Source organism: Xenopus laevis, chromosome 9_10S (assembly GCF_017654675.1).
Source record: "Xenopus laevis strain J_2021 chromosome 9_10S, Xenopus_laevis_v10.1, whole genome shotgun sequence".
Lineage (NCBI taxonomy): Eukaryota > Metazoa > Chordata > Amphibia > Anura > Pipidae > Xenopus > Xenopus laevis.
This window is the reverse complement of record NC_054388.1, coordinates 14404370-14425411: the sequence shown is the minus strand read 5'-3', so window position 1 is coordinate 14425411 and position 21042 is coordinate 14404370. Positions and strand designations below refer to the sequence as shown.

At 38.4% G+C, this 21042-nt stretch overlaps 1 long non-coding RNA gene across 1 annotated transcript; it reads left to right on the top strand.

Annotated features, from left to right (window-relative positions):
- Positions 1-2002: 2002 nt before the first annotated feature.
- Positions 2003-17125, top strand: LOC121398748. Its single transcript, XR_005964495.1, has 3 exons — positions 2003-2107; positions 2706-2809; positions 17054-17125. It is a non-coding gene; the product is annotated as an uncharacterized LOC121398748 (long non-coding RNA).
- The last annotated feature ends 3917 nt before the right edge of the window (positions 17126-21042 follow it).

Here is a 21042-nt window from a genome sequence, read left to right as displayed (position 1 = left end):
TATATTATACAGTTACATTATGTGCATATATGATATGGGGGTAACACTGTGACAGTGGTTGGGGGAAAGATGGGGGTATATCTGTGCCTATATATTATACAGTTACATTATGTGCATATATGATATGGGGGTTACACTGTGACAGTGGTTGGGGGAAAGATGGGGGTATATCTGTGCCTATATATTATACAGTTACATTATGTGCATATGTGATATGGGGGTTACAGTGTGACACTGGTTGGAGGAAAGATGGGGGAAGATGGGGGTATATCTGTGCCTATATATTATACAGTTACATTATGTGCATATATGATATGGGGGTTACACTGTGACAGTGGTTGGAGGAAAGATGGGGGTATATCTGTGCCTATATATTATACAGTTACATTATGTGCATATATGATATGGGGGTTACACTGTGAAAGTGGTTGGGGGAAAGATGGGGGTATATCTGTGCCTATATATTATACAGTTACATTATGTGCATATGTGATATGGGGGTTACAGTGTGACACTGGTTGGAGGAAAGATGGGGGTATATCTGTGCCTATATATTATACAGTTACATTATGTGCATATATGATATGGGGATTACACTGTGACAGTGGTTGGAGGAAAGATGGGGGTATATCTGTGCCTATATATTATACAATTACATTATGTGCATATATGATATGGGGGTTACATTGTGACAGTGATTGGAGGAAAGATGGGGGTATATCTGTGCCTATATATTATACAGTTACATTATGTGCATATATGATATGGGGGTTACACTGTGACAGTGGTTGGAGGAAAGATGGGGGGTATATCTGTGCCTATATATTATACAATTACATTATGTGCATATATGATATGGGGGTTACACTGTGACAGTGGTTGGAGGAAAGATGGGGGTATATCTGTGCCTATATATTGTACAGTTACATTATGTGCATATATGATATGGGGGTTACACTGTGACAGTGGTTGGAGGAAAGATGGGGGTATATCTGTGCCTATATATTATACAGTTACATTATGTGCATATATGATATGGGGGTTACACTGTGAAAGTGGTTGGGGGAAAGATGGGGGTATATCTGTGCCTATATATTATACAGTTACATTATGTGCATATGTGATATGGGGGTTACAGTGTGACACTGGTTGGAGGAAAGATGGGGGTATATCTGTGCCTATATATTATACAGTTACATTATGTGCATATATGATATGGGGATTACACTGTGACAGTGGTTGGAGGAAAGATGGGGGTATATCTGTGCCTATATATTATACAATTACATTATGTGCATATATGATATGGGGGTTACATTGTGACAGTGATTGGAGGAAAGATGGGGGTATATCTGTGCCTATATATTATACAGTTACATTATGTGCATATATGATATGGGGGTTACACTGTGACAGTGGTTGGAGGAAAGATGGGGGGTATATCTGTGCCTATATATTATACAATTACATTATGTGCATATATGATATGGGGGTTACACTGTGACAGTGGTTGGAGGAAAGATGGGGGTATATCTGTGCCTATATATTGTACAGTTACATTATGTGCATATATGATATGGGGGTTACACTGTGACAGTGGTTGGAGGAAAGATGGGGGTATATCTGTGCCTATATATTATACAGTTACATTATGTGCATATATGATATGGGGGTTACACTGTGACAGTGGTTGGGTGTGTGGGAAAGCTGAAGGTTATATTTGTGCCTATATATCATGACATGAATGTTTGGTGCATATAGTATAGAATTTTGTGTGGCACAAACATAACATTCTGGGCCTTATGGGAAGAGCCGGGGGAACATCACACCCTATTTACTTTTCATTTGCAGAAATAAATAGTTTTTTCACTTAATTATGTTAAAAATTATGTTTAAAGGTTTTGCTCACCATAAAAAAAATAAAAATAAAACAAACAATGATTAATTAGGATATGTTTCATGGAGCCTCATTACTTTAAAATACTCTTGTTTTTCAGGTTTTTTGTGAATATATATCTCAGTAGTTGGGACTGAAGTAGAGTCCTGCAGCGGGTTGGGTACCTGCAAAAAAAGCGGGCACCCTGTGGAATGAGAGGAGGATTTTCAGGTGCGGGTATACCCGCGGGTCATGGGTCGGGTTGCGGGTCTCCTCTGAATTTCTTATCTTATGTAATATTGTCTATATTTTACTCCTTTTAAAGTTTTACAAAATCTGTTTCTGTCCCTGCCCACTTTTAATGACATCACTTCCTGTTTGCAGCACCATCACTTCCTGTTTGATGGTGGTCAGTTATTGCTGCAAATGCCTGTGGTTTAATGCTGATATCAAGGAGAGTGTTTGGCATTAGGAGGCCTGGGATATACAATACAATGTATCAGGATTATATACTTCTGTAGGCTTTGCTGTCTCCATGGGACCTTCACGTTAGTTAGTTACTTACTTACTGTATAACTCAATACTTTGCCAGCCGCGCAGAGTAAATAATACAGGAGTCTGAACTTGGCAGGTTTACTGTAATAAAACTCCTGTCCCTCAACAGCTCCACTCCCTCCTTCCTGCACTGTCCCTATGCAGCACTTATTGACATTACCCCCTCACTTGCCATAGCACCACCCTGCTCTGCTCCTTTCCCTTCTTCTTTACCGAAACTGACTGGACTCCATCTCTCCCTTCCTCGTTATTTCTTGGATATACCCACTCACAGATGGAGTAAACTATGTTACAGAGTGAAAGGATGGGACATGGAGATCCATGTGGGTCAAATGTGTAGAATAGATGTGTAATGATGGAGAAGCTAGCCGATGAAGGGTAAGATCTGCATAAAGGAATATTTTCTGTAGTGAATAAGAAATAAGTAGCCCCAGATTGTTCCCCTAAAAAGACAACCCAAGACAAGTTGAGGATGAAGTTAACAGTGACATTTGAAAGTACAATAAGACTGATATGTGAAAGGCCAAAAGGTTATCTTGTGCCCACCTAGTAGAATGAGACAAGACTGGCCAGTGTCTAGAAGATTCATCTCCTTGATATTTAGCTCCATATAACACAGAAAGCTGTACATTTAGAAGAATGTGTGGCTATAACCCACCCCCAATAACGGTCACAAATATTCTATATGTTTGTTAAAAGGGATACTATCATGGGAAAACATGTTTTTTCAAAATGCATTAATAGTGCTGCTCCAGCAGAATTCGGCACTGATATCAGTTTCTCAAAAGAGCAAACAGATTTGTTTGTATTTAATTTTGAAATCTGACATGGGGCTAGGCATATTGTCAGTTTCCCAGCTGCCCCCAGTCATGTGTCTTGTGCTCTTATAAACGTCAGTCACTCTTTACTGCTGTACTGCAAGTTGGAGTGATATCACCCCCCCCCCACCCCCCCACCCCCACCAGTTTAGCAACAGAACAATGGGAAGGTAACCAGATAGCAGCTCCCTAACACAAGATAACAGCTGCCTGGTAGATCAAAGAACAGCACTCAATAGTAAATCCAGGTCCCACTGCCTCACATTCAGTTACATTGAGTAGGAGAAACAACAGCCTTCCAGAAAGCAGTTCCACCCTAAAGTGCTGTCTCTTTCTGAAAGCACATGCACCTACACACCTATATTACAAATTTAAAAAAATACACTTGCTGGTTCAGGAATAATTTTTTATATTGAGTGAATTATTTGCAGTGTAAACAGTGTAATTTATAAATAAAAACTACAGAATCCTTTTAAGGGAATATTTTCACCTCTAATGTATTTATTGCAATGCTGTTACATCCTTGTGTCATAAGCGTTGTGACTATGTTCTATCTATAAAAGGCTCAGACTATCCGTATATTATTTTATTTGTAACTTATATTTTATTAAACTTTTTTTCCTATCTATCAAATAGAAACATTGACACATTTGCAGTAAAAAACAGTATAGTATGTGTGTCAGCCTAACATTTCCCAAGGAAATAAAAACAGTCCAATGGATTGAAAGAACAAAGATGCTAAAGTATAGCAATTTAACCTTAAGTATATAGTTTTCAACTGTAGGGCTGAATTCAAGTGATCGGTATGTTATTTGAAGCCCTTTGTACCACTTACTAAAGCATTAGCCTGAGTGATATTGGGACAGATTCCACCAGACTCATTTTGTGTGACTAATAAACAACTCAGTTATTCTGAAGAACATTGTTTTAGAGTCTTGTTCTATAATAAGGTTCCAGTACACAAATTACCAGCAGTAATCTACAATTCTGTTGCTCCATCTCATTAGAGACAGGAGAGCAGAGAAGGGGATTAAGGAGTAGAGAAGCGGGGAGGATTTAAGAAGTATAGAAGGGGAGAGAAAAGGGAGAGTAAGGCCACACAGTTGGGGAAAGACATAGGTAATGGAAAGGGGATGAGAGACAGAAGAAAAAAGGGAAAGGGATGAACGAGTTGATAGACAAATTGAGTAGACGCATGGAATGGTCATGCAGATAGGAAAGGAGAGGAAATGATAGAAGGAGAAGTGAAAGGGTGTTAGGAGATGAGAACTATAGAAGGGACAAGAAGAAGGAGGAGAGATGAGAATCATCATTCATATAAGTCACTCCATACGAGTGTGTTTTTTGCTGTAACAATGATTCTGTGTTTGTAGGGAAGAAAATGAAAGTCAAGGATAGGGAATCTGTCCTTAGAACAGGTGCTCTATTGAAGTGGTGGGAGATGACTAGGTGACATTTGGCGGCCAAGAACCGCAACATTATTTGCTCTGTAGTAAATATGTTAAATAACCCGTGTTCAGCAAAACTGCTGAAATAAATACCAATCAGGAGAAAGGAAAGAAAAACAAGTCAATGTTCACCAAATGACAGGAAAAAGAAATAAATAAAAATAGTTTGTCAAATGGGAACTTAGACAGGTTGAGCTTCAAAACAGCTACGGCTTCTCTATGAAACAACATTACAGGTGTGGGATCTATTATTATCCGGAAACCCATTATCCCATAGACTTAATTTTGATGAAATAATTCACATTTTTCTTAATTACTTACTTTTTCTCAGTAATAATAAAACAGTAGATTGTAGATTGTATTTGATCCTAACTTAGATATAAATAATCCTTATTGGTGGCAAAAATATCCTGATGGGTTGATTTATTGTTTAGCTGACTTTTTAGTAGACTTAAAGCAAGGGGATGCAAATTACGGAAACATTTTTCTGGATAACCCGGACAGAATTTAGGTGTAAATTCCAGGGAAAAAGGGTGTCAAATCAGGGAAAAGCACCCACTGAAAAGCTTTTCCCACAAAAAAAATTATATAAATCCAGCATTGAAATAGCAATGCATTAGTTTCCCTTATTAATACATTGTTATTTGTTAAGGGGGTCTATATTGATCCTCAAAGTGGTACTTGTATCAAAGACAGTCCAGGAAACCACTAGGCTAAGTTAATAGGGAAAGCTGTGGTGTGACAACCTGAGAAGCAATGGAAGCTTAGTCAAGACTGGAACTGGAGCTTGGGGAAACCTATAGCCAACTCCTTGAGACCATAACTTGGTTTGAACTATAGTTGAGTTTCTCAGAAACTGAAGTTGATGAACCAAGAATATCTTCAGGTATATAGATTCATGCTGCTTTGTGAATGACCTAAATTAACTTATTTGCAGTAGGGATGCACCACGAATCCAGGGTGAAAGATTCAGCCGAACCGAAACCGAATCCTTATTTGCATATGCAAATTAGGGGCAGGAAAGGAAAAAGTGGAAAAAAATTCTTCTTTTGTGATGAATCACATGATTTTCCTACCACCCCCTAATTTACATACGCAAATTAGGATTCGGATTGGTTTGGCCAGGCACAAGGATTCAGCCGAATCCGAATCCTGTTGAAAAAGGCCGAATCCTGGCCGAATCCCGAACCGAATCCTAGATTTGGTGCATCCCTAATTTGCAGCCAGTGGTGTAGCTATAGAGGAAGCAGACCCCACAGTCATGGAGAGGCCCAGGGAAAAGCAGGGCATGGACCATGGATTCTGCTTGCTCAACAGTTACTTGTAACCCCCCCAGCTGCTCTCTTACATTCGGCCCAGGGAAGGGGGTACAGGCTGCTCTGGTGCTGTTCGATTGGGTTGTGGGTAGCAATCGGTGCAGACTGGCAGGCGAGTTGGGAATTGCAGTGCACCGGGACCTCCAAAGATTTATTTGCAAGAGAGCCCATCGCACTGTAGATACACTACTGTTTCCAGCCCATCATCTCAAAACAGAAGAATATTCTCCACTGGAAGTCTTTGATAGTAGTACTGACAAGACCAATGTAAACCCTTGAAGTACTATAATTTATTTATTTCTAATCATATAAATGATATCCCATCAAGTAAAACAAAACACATAGATCATATATATTGCATTTCTAATATAATGGGTTCTGTGAGCCACAGTATGATAAATCAGTAAGAATTTGCTTCAGGCTATGAGTGACAGACATCATGTATAAATGCATATTAACCTCCAATTAGTGAACAGAGCCCTCTGTTACCCCAAGAGACTCCAGTTTGTGCATTCAGATAAGACCAGACATATTGTATATACAATAGGTTCAATATCCAGCCAATGTTGATTCTCTACAATTGAATACAAGTCAATTTGTACTAGAGGCAAATCCATGTGGCACCATTCTTTAAATGCTTTATTTGTGTCCAGCTACAATGGTTAATATTCTGATTAGATATATTGTTCTCTCGTTCCCCTTAATCGCTAATGACAGGGTGCTGTGAAACTGTGATTACACACTGGCCTCCATTACCAGATGGTAGTTATTACCTTGACATGTCCTCATTTGTAGGAGGCGAGAGTAAATGTTTTCTAATGTCCTTTGTCAAGACCTTGTGTTCCAAGAAGAAACAATGCCATAGTATTAATGACTGGGAACTTCTAAATAGGGTATGCTTTTCCATGAAGATTTACTTGATACTTGTATGTATTGTGGAATTCCAGAAGGGGAAGTAAGATGCCTACAAGTAGGTAAATCAATGACTGGGAGCTTCTAAATGGGGTCCGTTGTTTTATTTAAAAAAAAAAAGTCTTGATACATGTATGCCTTGTGGGATTCTAATAAAACATATTTGAGGCCTACAAGGGACACATGAATGACTAAATGTGGTCAATTGTTCTGTAAAGAACTCCTTGATACTACATTTGTTGTGTTGCATATTATTGGCCATGTGCCACACAAGGTCTAGTAAAGGATCAGTTTGGACATACAGTAAACCTTCTTTGCCCTGCTTTAAAAGAATGAAAATAACTAACCCACTATTCTACATGTCCCACTAAAAGCATGAAAAAGTCCATTTTATCCTATAGCTCACTGACAAACATCAACATAACAGAATAGAAAAGATTTGTTCTTGAAGGCCTTGAACTCTTGGCCTACAGTGAATAAGTTTATCATTGAAAAATATGTACATACAAGGGCAGCATAGGTATCTATCTGCCTTTACTTTATTATTATAATAATCACATTAGTTAAGGAATTACCAGTTATACATACAGAGAAATATAGTAATGGTGGTTAAAAAATAGACTCAATGTTTAATCCCTCGCTCATATAATTACTCGAGCTACTGGGATGAGTTACAATAGACCATCTGGTATTGTTCTAGAGAAAGCATGGGGCCATCTAAATTGCTGTTCATTTACAACATGTAGCATCCCTTGGAAGTCAGGTCTAGTTGCGAGAGTCATTTACTCTGCTGTCTATCTCCCAAGTATCATCTAGAATGGCATCCTGATATTTTTCTTAAGCAGTGGGGCCTGGTGTATTGGTATGGGAGATGGCTCAACCTGAAGACCAGTAGGGCAAAAAAAGAGGGTACCTTGCGGGATGAGGGGTGCCAGCATAGATGCAGGTAGCGAGTCTCATCTACATTTCCAAGAGGGTAAATATGCCGGTGTGGGTATGGATTGCAGGTTCGGGTCAGGTGCAGGTTTCAAAAATTGGTTCTGCGACTCTAGAATAGGGTTTTGCTCTCCTAGATATGGTAAAAATTTAATGAAAGTTGAAGTAAGACTTAATGCTTAATAGCGACTAATGCATAAAAACAGGTGCATTTGCATTTTGGCGAATCAGAGGCAAATATGATGAGCCAGGATTGCATCTTTTCTTGCAGTCTGTGCCAAAATGATGTCTGTGCCAAAATAATGTCTGTGCCTATAGGTACAAGTATGCTGTGCCTAAAAAAAGCAGCTCTCATTTGAACTTTAGAATTACCACTACCTCCAGGGAGGCAGTAGCTCACAGATTAACCTGGTGCAATAGGTGCACTTGCACGTGATCTGTCAGGATTTTCTTGCAGGGTGTGATTGTATTTGGAGTAAATATGCACAGGGAGCATGTTTAGGCACAAGTGTCTTTATGAATGGTGTCAATATGCCCAACAATGGTAGTATCTCTTATTATGAGGAAACAGGAGCTCTGACCAAAGTGTGGACCACCATAAAACACTTCATAATCTGCATGAGGAAATTCTTCAGAACCCTCTTATTTTCCCCATTAAATTAATAATGATAGCACAAATAAACTAAACAGATGACCTTAGAAATCAGTTTGGGTGCAGGATAAGTGCATTTGAGTGTAATTGATTGCGCGAGTCACTGCGGTATAAGTGATTACATGACACTCGCAGAACATAATTACACTTCAGAAAAATTTAAATTAATTGGCGCACCGCTGCCTCATTCTTAATGCCATGCTCAGAACTTGTTGACATTTCGCTATAAGTTCCCCAGAGAATACAACTAGGATTAATTACCGTTTCTGTAAATTCTATGTACAACAGATTGCTGAGAATATGTTTGGTGGAATGGGATATATATATTTAATATCATCTTGTGATCTGTCTTCTTCTATACCATCATCTTCTCTAGGAATTATAAGAAAAATAAATCATTGTATCAACTAACTAGAGGTGATGGAAAATGTCAATTTTAATCTTCCCATCTAAACCTAAAGAAAATCTAAAAAATGGTAATTTTGAACAAGTTTAGAACAGCAGGGGCAGTACAGGAAATGAAATACTGGGGAAAGGAAGTGATGTAGCATATACCGCCCCAGAGGAACATCGGTTACATTGTGAGTTTTTTGCTTTTCTAGAAATACACAAATAATAGAATTTATAACAAAAGAAATGTATCGGTAAAACAAACAGAGAAAGGGGAAATTTGATATTGCCAAATGGGGGGGGATGAGCGGTAGTAAGTGAATTCCTATGGGGCTCTTTAGTCCTCTGTGCTATCCAAGATTTAATGGTGGGAGGGGGGCTAACAGTTTGTTACATAGGACATCTGCAACTAAATTGTCTTCATCTTTACACGGCGGTGAATATCTGTCCCAACTGCTGTATTAAAGGGGTGGTTCTCCTTTACCTTTATCTTAGTATGTCCTATTCCTAGCAACTTTGCAGTTGGTCTTGATTATTTTTTATTACATTTTTCAAATTATTTGCTTTCCTTCTTTTAAATGGGGTCACTGACCCCTTTTCTATTAGACCCAACTGTTTGGTCTTACTCTACCCTTTTCTACAGTATCTATTTTTTATCTCCTTTACTTTTGTTTATTGACGCCTTTCTTTTAATTTTTTTCTGTCTCTCAACTTATTCCTTTTTGTGTTTCTATTCAACTGTTTGGCCTTGCCCTCCTCTTCATTATTTCTCAAATATTTCTCCCCATTTGTCTCTCTACTTGCTAACCCCTTTTCACTTCTGAGTTCTGTGGAAGAGGCAAGAGACATTTCATAATTTTATTTTAACTTCTCCTTTTAATGTGGTACCTTCTTTTATTAGGTTTAAAATGAGAAACTCTAATATTGTGATTTGCTTACAATTCTTTTTTTTATCCCACCCCCCCACACAATTTTCTTTTATTTATTCTACAGATAATTTCCCCATTATCCCTTAGGAAATTCATCTTATCCTGCGCTATTCAGCAGGGTTATCACACGGTATAACTCTGGCTATGGTCTGTATATCTTTAAATTAACTTTTAGTATAATGTAGACATTGACATTCTGAGACATTTTGTATTTGGTCTTCATGTTTTATTTTTTGTAGCTTTTAAGCTATTTTTTGTTCAGTTTTGTATTTCAGCAGCTAGCTAGGTGCTAGGGTCTTATTTACTCTAGCAACCAGGAAGTGGTTTGACTTAGAGACTGGAAAATGAATAGGAAAGGACATGATTAGAAAGATAAATAATAAAAATTAAAATTGTAACTTTGCTGGGTTGGCTGCAGGGTCAGTGACCCCCATTTGGAAGTTGGAAAGAGGCAGAAGAGAAAGGCAAAACATTTAAAAAAAAAACTATAAGAAATAAATAACGAGAACCAATTGCAAAGTTGCTAGGAATAGGACATTTTTATAACATACTAAAAGTTAGCTGAAAAGGGAACCACCCCTTTAAAGGAGAAGGAAAGCTACCGAAGCAGTTTATTGCCAATAGATTAGCCACAATAGCTATAACACTATATTTATTCTGCAGAATGCTTTACCATACCGTGAGTAAACAGCTCTAGAATCTCTCTCTGTTTGTTTAGGATAGCAGCTGCCATATTAGCTTGAGGTGACATAACTTCCTGCCTGAGTCTCTCCCTGTTCACTCATAGCTCTGGGCTCAGATTACAGCAGGGAGGGGAGGAGGGAGTGGGGAAAGGGAGGGAGAGAGAGAGAGGAGAAAACTGAGCATGCTCAAGCCCTAGCCCTGGAGGTTTAAGCTGAAAACAGGAAGTCTGATACAGAAGCCCATGAGTACACAATAGAAGGAAAGAAATGCTGTGTCTTTTTTCACAGAGGACTCAGAGCAACATTACTTTGAAGGCTTAATGGTGTATTTATTTAGACCTTTCTGATAGTTTACTTAAGTTTTACTTAAGTTTACTTATTTCCTTCTCCTTTAAAATAATGAGGAATATAATCTGGAGAATGGCTTCAGATATAACTATGTGCATTAGACTGAGATAACACCTAAGGGGGTAACTCTGGCTCATTGTATTGAAACCTAAGGTACAAGTCTACAGTATCTGTGCAGAAATAACCATGTTGGTAAGACTGAGATAACACATTGAGGTAACTCTAGCCACGGCTGAATATATTTTATGTCTTATCACAACTAAGGCCAAGTTGACTTTCCTGGAGTAATTTAAGTGACATACTTGCGTAGGATGGGGTAGGATGACTGCAGATATAACTATGTGGGATATTTTAAAACAACAATACGATAACTCAGACTACAGCTGCAATTATACCCAAGGAATACAGTCTAGTGAAAGTGTGCAGATAAACTATCTGGGATAGACTGAGATAATAAACTCTGGCTACAGCTGGATATCTCATTCTAATGATACCTAGAGATTTGCTGCAGATATATCTAAGTGGGATATGGATAACTTTGGCTATAACTACAGGTTGGTGATATTGGACAGCTATTATGTTGAACACATCTGTATTTGCAAGCCAATATAGCTGGCTAGAAATACAAGGCTGAACCAGGGTTGTCTTATAATTCTTTATTTATCTTTATGCATTTGATGTAACATTAAAATTCCATGTCCTGAAGAGGACAGTTCTGGCTATTAGAAACTGTATAAAGGAATCTTAATTCAGGCCTTCACAGATGACTCATGTAAGTTGTAACAGACTGTCCCTTTGCATCATCCTTAAGAACTAATGATGGAAAATGTATTTCTTATAGTCCCCTATATCCCATAGCAACAAATTCAGTTTGGCTAGCAGTGTGCTATGCTATTTCTGCTTGCTTGGACCTACAAGAGATTTCAGCAACATGACCAGTAATGACCGGAGTTCCTTCTTGTCTGTTGGAATGACTGATACAAATGAATTCCAGGCAGAGAAAAGCTCATGGAAACTAGCAACTAATGAGGAAAATTCATTTTACAAGAGCCCTCTGAGGTCTTCTGTGCAAACTGTTAATTATCAAGCGGAATGAGGCTCAGAAGTCTTGCTCTGACTCCTTAATGAGGTTTTAGCAAAAATACTCTTTTCAATGGAGGTCATATTAAACGGCTGCAGGAGCTAGGTTTTTTTTCTTATATTAACAATATGGCGCTAACCCATAAACACATTAAGTGAAACAAGGAAACGTATAAAATTGATTTGAAGTTGTGTAGTTTTGGAGAGGATATTGGGGGGAAATAAAGAGGCTTTTCACTTCTGACATGCATGCATACATATTCCCCCACCCAGGATCCTGTATGATTTCAGGGCTACCTCTGCACTGATTTTTTACTATATATTTTTAATTTAAATAAAAAAAGTTGCAGGGCTGGAACTAGAGGTAGGCAGAAGAGGCACCTGCCTAGAGTGCAACAAAGGGGAGGGGGGGTTTGCTGGGTAGGTACCTATTGAAAATCCTGTCTGGGTGCTGGTCCTCTCGCTTCTTTACAAGATCATTATTTGCATCTACAAACCAAGATGGGGAGAGGGAGAAAGACAGAAAGAAGACTTCTCTGCCCTGCCATTTACCTCTGCAGTGTGCGCTTAATAGGTAAATCTTTTTACCGCATTAAATACTATTATAGATATTTTACACTTAGGGGCCGATTCACTAAGGGTCAAATATCGAGGGTTAATTAACCCTCGATATTCGACTAGGAATTAAAATCCTTCGACTTAGAATATCGAAGTCGAAGGATTTAGTGCAGATAGTGCGATCGAACAATCAAAGGATTATTCCTTTGATCGAACGATAAAATCCTTCGAATCGAACGATTCAAAGGATTTTAATCCAACGATCGAAGGAATATCCTTCGACCAAAAAAAGTAAGCCAAGCCTATGGGGACCTTCCCCATAGGCTAACATTGAGTTCGGTAGCTTTTAGATGGCGAACTAGGGGGCCGAAGTTTTTTTTAAAGAGACAGTACTTCGACTATCGAATGGTCGAATAGTTGAACGATTTTTACTAAGAATCCTTCAATTCTAAGTCGTAGTCGTAGTCAAAGGTCAAAGTAGCCCATTCGATGGTCGAAGTAGCCCAAAAAAACCTTCGAAATTCAAAGTTTTTTACCATCGAATCCTTCACTCGAAGTTAGTGAATCGGCCCCTTAGTGATATATACTAGTTCAACTTCTGATAGCTGTAAGCAACCTAGGTGACGGAGCGTTTCATACTTGTAACATTTTCTACTCTACTCCAGGGAGGTGATCAACTGCTGGTTTCCCTTATAAAGGTTATTTCAGAGACTCCTGCAATAAACTGACCTTATCCACCGAGCAGCACCATTCACTAAATGCCCTTGGCTGCTTTTTTTGGATCTGCTCTCTCACCCTCTGCATCTCAACTCTTCCTCCTCTTTATCAAGAAATTCTGAGATTCAGGAAACACTTTTAGGCAAGAATGTAGTCATGTATATTTGAAGCCTAAGATAAATAATATAGAGACTGAGCTCAGGCAATGGCAGAATCAGAGCTTCTCACAGGCACAACATATTTTGATTCCTCGCGTCTCCGCTATGTGGGGAGACAGAATTTGTCAATAAAGCAGAGGTTTAAGGAAGGCAATTAGCTGGGGAAATTAAATATACATATGGCAAAACTGAAGTGTGCAGACTTGTATTCACTATAACAGCTCCCAGTGGCAATCTATTGAGTGGCATAAAGACAGTGCTGGACTTAGCAGAGAGTGCCCACGACTAAACCAGACATGTCGACAGTTTCACATTGAAAATAACAAGCAATACTTTGATCTCAGTAGCATTCTCAACAAGAAATTTCCATGATACGCTACAGATTTCCAGAACATTTCACTTTATGTGGAGGGTGTTGCAAGAGCGTTTCCCGTGGGAGCTACTAAAATGTCCTACTCCGTAGGACTCAGAAATGACAATTATCTAATTCAGGGGATTGAAATTCCTTCTAAAAACCTTTATAACATGATGAGTATGAGTCTCTCAGTGTGAAGCATCAAAAGTACTCATTTAAATCAATCCTTCTTTGTGAATTTTCATAACAAGATATCTCTATATGTGCCGCAAAAGCACAAAGAAATGATCTGTCATTTTCCATAATGATGGAATTGTACAAATATATTGTGCCTAAGACTAACTACAGTGTTTTTTCTCTTTCGGTGTCTTCTTTACTGATTCTTCTGATAAGCCTACCTTTTCTATTAGTTATGGAAGCTGACCTTCCACCCCTGCCAACTGTGCCTCAGCAATCCTAACAGCCACTGTGAAACCAAAATATTGGATAGCTAAAGCTTCCTCAATAATATATCTGCTGCTATCCATGCCCCATGCTCTTTTTCTGGTTATTGTAGTCAAGATCGCTGATAACTAAGATTTCCTCACTATATTTCATGCCAAAAGGATGCAAAACCTCATTTTAAATAATTACAGAGATCTACAATAGTCCATTATCCATACTAGCTCATCATTTTTATACAGGACTCTAAGCATGAGGTGTTGAGATTCTGCCCAATTTCACAGTGGGGGATGATTATAGATAGATCCTGTTTCATGGTCAATATAGGGGTTTTCCTCATGCAATAACAGCCAAAGTATTTGTTAACTCAGCCTTGATTATTATACAGTATGTTCTGCCATCTGTTCTCTAACATCCCAATCCCATCTCACAGGTACTATAGGTCTCATTCTCTAACAATTGTAGCCAAAATATTAGATAGCTCCTGCTATCCATGCCCCAACAACCCAATCCTGCCTCAGGATAACTTCTAGCCATTGAAGCCAACATATTGGATAGCCAAGGCATTGAAGCCAACATATTGGATATCCAAAGCATTGAAGCCAACATATTGGATATCCAAGGCATTGAAGCCAACATATTGGAAATCCAAGGCATTGAAGCCAACATATTGGATATCCAAGGCGTTGAGGTCAGCATATTGGATATACTAGGCATTGAAGCCATCATATTGGATATCCAAGGTATTGAAGCCAACATATTGGATATCCAAGGCATTGAAGCCAACATATTGGATATCCAAGGCATTGAGGTCAGCATATTGGATATACTAGGCATTGAAGCCATCATATTGGATATCCAAGGTATTGAAGCCAACATATTGGATATCCAAGGCATTGAAGCCAACATATTGGATATCCAAGGCGTTGAGGTCAGCATATTGGAGATACTAGGCATTGAAGCCATCATATTGGATATCCAAGGTATTGAAGCCAAAATATTTGATATCCAAGGCTTTGAAGCCAACATATTTGATATCCAAGGCATTGAAGCCAACATATTGGATATCCAAGGCATGGAATCCCACTTATTGAAATGAATTGTGGCAAATGTGTGCACAGTGCAGAGATTTTTAGGGGGTCTAGATGATTTTTAGGGGGTCTAGATAAGGGATAACCCTTATCCCGTGCACCATTTGCCAGAATATACAGTGCGGGATAATGGATAGTGATGAGCAAGCTTTGCTAAAAAATTCGTGAAATGGCAAAAACATCTTCCACGCAAATATTTTTTTTCGACGAACGACAATTTTTTTTTTTTTCTGGCTGGACTTTTAAAAGGGCAAACAAACTAAAATTTTTCGAGATTGATTAAAACCCTGATTGAGTTAAAAGTCCGAATAAAATAAAGTACTCCATCTCAGACCTGCCAAGTTCATGTAGAAGTCAATGGCAGATGTCCCGTTGACATTTTGAAGATATCCTGATCTGCTCTGGGTTTCGTTAAATAATCCAAAGATTTAGTGGTTTCAGGCGTCAAATCAGAAAAAGTTGCGGGTTTCGTTAATTAATCCAAAGATTTAGTAGTTTTGGGCGTCAAAGCATAAAAAGTTGCAGGTTTCGGAGACAAATCTGAAAAAATCGTGGATATGGATTTTTTCACAATTTTATCACGTCTTTTAAATACACAATTAACTTTAGTGAACATGTATTGATGAAAAAGGAGGGGGGAATGTCTGTGATCATTTGATCAGTGTTTTTATAAAATAGTGAGAAAATGTAAGATTTTGATAAATTACGTCCTTAATGATAAACACAAGCACATGGTGAAAAAAGAGAGTACAGGTATGGGATCCGCTATCCAGAAATCCATTATCCAGACAGCTCCAAAGGCTCCAAAGGCTGTCTACCATAGACTCCATTTTATCCAAATAATCCACATTTTTTTTAAAACTATTTACTTTTTTGCTGTAATAATAAAACAGTAGCTTGTGCTTGATCCTAACTAAGATATAATTAATCCTTATTTGAAGGAAACCCAACCTATTGTGTTTATTTAATGTTACATTAAGTCTATACCTTAAGTAGACTTAATGTATATAGATCTAAATTATGGAAAGATCAAGACAACAGGTCAATCTATTCCTATTTCTGTAGGGAAACGAGAGCAGAGCAGGCTGTAACCCTTCCAACTATTTCCCCTTATCTCTGTCCCTATATGGGTGGGTTTGTTGTATTCTTGATTTTCTGATATTATGTTATGTTTTGAATTAAGTGTAAGTGCATATAATAAAAATCCCTATATACTGTATAAGGCATCTGTCTCATATTACCAGTCCCTAGGCAAATGGTTCTGTCTCTATATATTCAGTCAGAGACTTGATTATAAGAAAAACAAAAAAGAATCAATTCTGCTGTGATCAATAACCAAACCTGACACCTAGGTCCCAGCCCTAATCAACATCCAATCAGTAAGTTAACTGATAGTGTGCTCTCAGGGGTGGCTAATCCCTGCAATGCATTGAACGCCACAAACTGTTCTAATTGTCTTCCAATTAGCAACCACTTGAACTCCATATTGCTGAAGTCATTGGGATAATGGGAGCGAGGTCCGGTGTGTATGCCACACACGATTTTTTCGTTTCCTTTCTGGGGAAAAGCAATTTCAACAAGTCATTTAGTGGTAGAAATAAACTATGAATTAAATTTATACGTTCATTACTTGTACAATTAGGCTCGAATACTAATTGAGTGTAGAATTATAGTTGAATGGAAGGCTGGCGCGCTGTAATTAGTTGCAATGTTATTTTTTTTTTTGTTCCCTTTGTGAATATAATTCAGGGTGCAGGGGCTTTAACCAATTAATTCTGATTTTGCTCCAGTGCAGATAAACTCATCGTCTGGCCATGGACATCAGAGCTCTCAGGAAGAACTGCAAACAGTTTCAATCTGGTAGGAATGGATGTAATCATCAAAACTGTGTATTGGAAGAAAACTGTACTTAATATATAGACTGTGTATAACAAGTGCCTCATGCATTCCATTACCAGCCATGATGCCACACTCCACCCTACTATTACACGGCCCCTTCTAGCAGGTTGTAAGGGAATTATTATACATTGGGAGCATCTTAAGGAAAGTTGTGCCCTGACAGTCTGGAACAATGCAATGCAGTTACATTATTTGCATACAGATATGGGATCCGTTATGCAGAAACCCCCGAATTACGGAAAGGCCGTCGCCTATAGACTCCATTTTATCCAAATAATCCAAAATTTTTAAAACAATTTCCTTTTTCTCTGTAACAATAAGGGCTCTTACACATGAGCGTTTTAACCTGCGCTCCCCTGCGTTCCGTTTTTCGGCGTTCAGGGGAGCGCAGGAATAGACGCATTTCATTATTTCAAATGGGGCTGTACTCACACAGACGCGTGTAGGCGCCGAAAGCAGGAAAAATGCAGCATGTTGCGTCTCAACCTGCGTTCGGCGCCTGTGTGAGTACAGCCCCATTTGAAATAGTGAAATGCGTCTATTCCTGCGCTCCCCTGCGGCTGAACGCCGAAAAACGGAACGCAGGGGAGCGCAGGTAAAAACGCTCATGTGTAAGAGCCCTAAAACAGTAGCTTCTACTTGATCCCAATTAAGATATAATTAATCCTTATTGGAAGCAAAACCAGCCTATTGGGTTTAATTAGTGTTTAATAGATTTTTTAATACATTTAAGGTATGAAGATCCAAATTATCCAGAAAACTTCAGATCCCAAGCATGTGCATATATGATATGGGGGTTACACTGTGACAGTTGGTGGAGGAAAGATGGGGGTATATCTGTGCCTATATATTATACAGTTACATTATGTGCATATATGATATGGGGGTTACACTGTGACAGTGGTTGGAGGAAAGATGGGGGTATATCTGTGCCTATATATTATACAGTTACATTATGTGCATATATGATATGGGGGTTACACTGTGACAGAGGTTGGAGGAAAGATGGGGGTATATCTGTGTCTATATATTATAGAGTTACATTATGTGCATATATGATATGGGGGTTACACTGTGACAGTGGTTGGGGGAAAGATGGGGGTATATCTGTGCCTATATATTATACAGTTACATTATGTGCATATATGATATGGGGGTTACACTGTGACAGTGGTTGGAGGAAAGATGGGGGTATATCTGTGTCTATATATTATAGAGTTACATTATGTGCATATATGATATGGGGGTTACACTGTGACAGTGGTTGGGGGAAAGATGGGGGTATATCTGTGCCTATATATTATACAGTTACATTATGTGCATATATATTATACAGTTACATTATGTGCATATATGATATGGGGGTTACACTGTGACAGTGGTTGGGGAAAGATGGGGGTATATCTGTGCCTATATATTATACAGTTACATTATGTGCATATATGATATGGGGGTTACACTGTGACAGTGGTTGGGGGAAAGATGGGGGGTATATCTGTGCCTATATATTATACAGTTACATTATGTGCATATATGATATGTGTGACAATAGCTTTAGCTGTGGGAAAATGGGAGTATTTTTGTCCACGCATACTCACTCACACACAATGTATAATCATACAATTACATTACACACATGATATGATATGATAATTTGAAGCTAATAAATAATAATTCCATCCTTATTACCATAGGTATGAGCAGAGATGAATACATTCAGTTTCGCAAAATTATCAATAAATAATGATTAATAAAATAAGTTGGGATAAAACTGTTTGAATGTCTAATAAACAGAGAATAATAATAATAATAATGACTAGCTTTCCTTCATAGTTAGAATGCTTCGAAAATAAAGAGATAAATAGCTTATCAGTAGCCTTATCAGTCTCATAATGTATATGAACAAGTACAATCTAATACCAGTACATGTGAACATGTTGTGATGCTGGAATCATGATGTTCTTATACATAATAAAAGGTGCTAAAAAGAACAAGTGCATTTTCCAATGGCATCCGGTCAGGAATAAGTTTACTTTTTAACTAATCAGTCTACTCAGAGATCTGACTAGTTTCTAGCCCTTGCTCCAGTTAGGTATGGGACCTGTTATCCAGAATGCTCGGGACCTGGGCCTTTCTGGATAACAGATCTTTCTGTAATTTGGATCTTCATACCTTAAATCTACTAGAAAATAATTTTAACATTAAATAAACCCAATAGGCTTGTTTTGCATCCAGTAAGGATTAATTATAGGGATGCACCAAATCCAGGATTCAGTTCAGGATTCGGCCTTTTTCAGCAGGATTCAGATTCGGCCGAATCCTTCTGCCTGGCCGAACCGAATCCATATCCTAATTTGCATTTGCATATGCAAATTAGGATCCGGATTCAGTTCACTATTCGGCTGAATCTTTCATGAAGGATTCGGGGGTTCAGCTGAATCTTTTGCGAAGGACTCAGGGGTTTGGCCGAATCCAAAATAGTGGATTTGGTGCATCTCTAATTATTACAGAGAAAAAGAAAATAATTTTTTAAAAATTGGATTATTTAGATAAAATGGAGTCTATGGGAGACAACTAGGGATGGGTGAATTTTGTCGCCTTGTTGCGCCGCAAAAATGACGCCCATAGACTTGTATGGCGTTGTGCATCAAACGCCTTGCGACAATTGTTTTGACGCCCATATACTTTAATGGGCGTCGGCGACATTTCGGCGGCGACGAATTTTTGGCGAGACGAAACGGGTCAAATTCGCCCATCCCTAGTGACAACCTTTCTGTAATTTGGAGCTTTCTGGATAACGGGTTTCTGAATAACAGATCCCATACCTGTACTAGTGAATGAGCCCTGCGTGTGTTGCCCCATGGAAATACTTTCGGATGAACAGAAATTTTCACAGCAGTGTCGCAGATCAGGTATTATTTTAATCTTTTAAACATACGTTTCCGTGGTTACTAAGCAACAGCACCGCTGACTTTGCCAAAGAAAATCCAAGTATTTAAACTATTCTAATTGTATAAGGAGTTGGAAGGCTGCAACACAGTTCAATGGAAGAATACAAGTGATACTATTATCCTGTATAGCCCTGCCCTTTATTCTTTTCGTTTACCTACATATAAAGCTGTGTTTTTATTTTTTATTTTTATATACAATAGCACCTTGAGTTTCAGTACATGAGTTTACTTTCAGTACAACAAAGCTTTCTTAAGTTACAACTATTGCTATAAAGCCTATCTAACCAGCTGACTATGCTCCATTTCATGTCAGTCTGTGACATCACTAAGGGGTGGACAACTTAGGAAAGTATTCTCAGGTTCCTTCAGAGAAACAATAAATAAGAGCCCTTCCCCTCACAACTTGGTCAGCCAATGAGACCCATATATACAGCCTGAAATGGTCACCTGACTCCTGGATCTATTTCAAAGTGAGTCTGCAAAAATTGGTTTAGCAATATTATACCTTGGATGTTATTAGAAAAGGCTGTCTATGGGAACATTAGAACTCTATAATGCTTGTCATACAGTGGGTAACTAGATAATATAACTTTACATTCCTTTAATCCCTTAGGGTTTGTTCACCTTTGAGTTATTTTTTTTTTTAATGCAAGGTAAAATAGTACATAAAATATTTCATGTTGATACTCATAACACATTTAAATACCTATATAACATCCATAAAGATACTTTCCAAATTGACTTTTTCTGTTTTGTTATTTGGGGAGGGGGAGAAGAAAGGGTAGAAAGAAGGAGGTGGTGGTGGGGGAGGGGGGATTGGTAAGGGGAAGGGTGGGGTAAGTCGGGGGCTTTGCTTTACAGGCCTTCAACTCCATATTGTATTATATTATTCCTTTTATAACATAAGAGATGTGTTACAGTATGTCCAT